The sequence below is a fragment of the Mustelus asterias genome, chromosome 21 (genome assembly GCF_964213995.1).
Source record: "Mustelus asterias chromosome 21, sMusAst1.hap1.1, whole genome shotgun sequence".
Taxonomy (NCBI): Eukaryota; Metazoa; Chordata; class Chondrichthyes; order Carcharhiniformes; family Triakidae; genus Mustelus; species Mustelus asterias.
The window spans coordinates 38,312,691-38,315,784 of record NC_135821.1 but is presented as its reverse complement, the minus strand read 5'-3'; the positions used below and the strand labels follow the sequence as shown (position 1 = coordinate 38,315,784).

The following is a 3,094-nucleotide window of genomic DNA, read 5'->3' as shown; positions in this document are numbered from 1 at the left end:
TATACCCATCAAAATCTTATACACCTCTATCGAATCTCCCCTCAATCTTCTTCGCTCCAGGGAATAAAGTCCCAACCTATTCAATCTCTCTCTGTAACTCAGCTTCTCAAGTCCCGGCAACATCCTTGTGAACCTTCTCTGCACTCTTTCAATCTTATTTACATCCTTCCTGTAACTAGGTGACCAAAACTGTACACAATACTCCAAATGCGGCCTCACTAATGCTTTATATAACCTTACCATAACACTCCAACTTTTATACTCGATACTCCGATTTATAAAGGCCAATGTACCAAAGGCACTCTTTATGACCCTATCCACCTGTGACGTCACTTTTAGGGAATTCTGTACCTGTATTCCCAGATCCCTCTGTTCAACTGCACTCTTCAGAGTCCTACCATTTACCCTGTACGTTCTTCTTTGGTTTGTCCTTCCAAAGTGCAATATCTCACACTTGTCTGCGTTAAATTCCATTTGCCATTTTCAGCCCATTTTTCTAGTTGGTCCAAATCCCTCTCCTAGCTTTGAAAACCTTCCTCACTGTCCACTACACCTCCAATCTTTGTATCATCAGCAAACTTGCTGATCCAATTTACCACATTATCATCCAGATCATTGATATAGATGACAAACAACAATCATAGAATCATAGAAACCCTACAGTGTAGAAAGAGGCCATTCGGCCCATCGAGTCTACACTGACCACAATCCCACCCAGGCCCTACCCCCATATCCCTACATATTTACCCGCTAATCCCTCTAACCTACGCATCTCAAGACACTAATGTGCAATATTAGCACGGCCAATCAACCTAACCCGCACATCTTTGGACTGTGGGAGGAAACCGGAGCACCCGGAGGAAACCCACGCAGACACGAGGAGAATGTGCAAACTCCACACAGACAGTGATCCAAGCCGGGAATCGAACCCAGGTCCCTGGAGCTGTGAAGCAGCAGTGCTAACCACTGTGCTACCGTGCCGCCTAACAATGGACCCAACACCGATCCCTGCGGCACACCACTAGTCACAGGCCTCCACTCAGAGAAGCAATCCTCCACAACCACTTTCTGGCTTCTTCCATTGAGCCAGTGTCTAATCCAACTTACTACCTCCCCATGTATACCTAGCGACTGAACCTTCCTAACTAACCTCCCAGGAGGGACCTTGTCAAAGGCCTTGCTGAAATCCAGGTAGACAACATCCATCGCCTTCCCTTCATCCACTTTCCTGGTAACCTCCTCGAAAAACTCTAATAGATTGGTCAAACATGACCTACCACGCACAAAGCCATGTTGACTCTCCCTAATAAGTCCCTGTCTATCCAAATATTTGTAGATCCTATCCCTTATCACACCTTCCAATAACTTGCCCACCACCGACGTCAAACTTACTGGCCTATAATTTCCCGGATTTCTTTTGGAACCTTTTTTAAACAACGGAACATGAGCCACCCTCCAATCATCCGGCACCTCCCCGTGAATACTGACATTTTAAATATGTCTGCCAGGGCCCCTGCAAGTTCAACACTAGCTTCCCTCAAGGTCCGTGGGAATACCGTCTGGTCCTGGGGATTTATCCACTCTGATTTGCCTCGACAGCGAGCACCTCCTCCCCTTTAATCTGTAAAGGTTCCATGACCTCCCTACCTGTTTGCCCTATTTCCGTAGACTCCAGGCCCATTTCCTCAGTAAATACGGATCCAAAAAACCATTTAGTATCTCCCCCATCTCTTTTGGTTCCATACACAGTCTACCACTCTGGTCTTCAAGAGGACCAATTTTATCCCTCACTATCCTTTTGCACTAACCAATGTGCCGCCCACTAATGAAAGGTGCTTTAACTGAAGTTTGTGCGTGTGGCTAAAATGAGGTTGCTGTGGCTCCACCTTTTCTATTGGACAACACTGCTCTATGCGTCTATTTTACCAAGTTGGAAAATATAAATTTCACCTTTAAGACCTGAGAAGAAGCTTTTTGATGTGGGACTCATATTGGGAGGAGGGGGAAGAATGAAAACAAACTGCTGAGGCAACTGTGGCCTAAGGTGAGATGGGGAGGAATCTCCCAGGCTAAGGAGCCAAGTCATGTAGCCATCCAGCAAGTTACCAGTGCCCATGTATGACCAGCCTAGGAGCTACTCCCCACCCCACCCCACCCCACCCGCCCCCCCCCCCCACCCACCCCCCACCCCACCCCCCCACCCCACCCCCCCCCCCCACCCCACCCCCCCCCCCCACCCCCCACCCCACCCCCCCACCCCACCCCCTCCCCCCACCCCACCCCCCCCCCCCCACCCCCCCCCCCCCCCCAGATTCATTCATCTGCAAATTTGACAGATTAATTTCATAAAATAACATTTTGGAATACACTGAATTATTGAAGACATATGTGGTAAATGTAGCAATACATTGTCAGGAAAAAGTGGCTTTTCACCAAAGATTCCTTAATGCTCCATGACTGGGGTTTTCCTTCAGTTATGCCTTATTCTGTTGTAGGTTAATTGGTAAGAGATTAATTGCTACGTTTAATCAACAACTCCACTATCGTTGCATCCTTGGCAACCAAGATGGTGGATGTTAAACAAGGTGGACTGTGCTCTTTATCTGTCCCACAATTCCTCTATTCCTATGGCGCATCTTGTACTCAGTCATTGCACCAGTTTTTTTCAAATGCTTCATGAATTTGCTTGTCATCCTTGTGCAGGGGCTATGCTAATCTTCTCTGTATCATTCTAATTTTAGTATTTGAGCATACAATTCCAATGTGTATTCCAATGTGGGCGGCACGGTGGCTAGCGCTGCTGCTTCACAGCTCCAGGGACCTGGGTTCGATTCCCGGCTTGGGTCACTGTCTGTGTGGAGTTTGCACATTCTCCTCGTGTCTGCGTGGGTTTCCTCCGGGTGTTCCGGTTTCTTCCCACAGTCCAAAGATGTGTGGGTTAGGTTGATTGGCTATGCTAAAATTGCCCCTTAGTGTCCTGGGATGCGTAGATTAGAGGGATTAGCGGGTAAAATATGTAGGGATATGGGGGTAGGGCCTGGATGGGATTGTGGTCAGTGCAGACTAGATGGGCTGAATGGCTTCTTTCTGTACT

At 47.8% G+C, this 3,094-nt stretch overlaps 1 pseudogene; it reads right to left on the bottom strand.

The window, feature by feature from the left end:
* Nucleotides 1-2,658: 2,658 nt before the first annotated feature.
* LOC144509549 (U6 spliceosomal RNA) lies at nucleotides 2,659-2,771 on the bottom strand (annotated as a pseudogene).
* Between the last annotated feature and the right edge of the window lie 323 nt (nucleotides 2,772-3,094).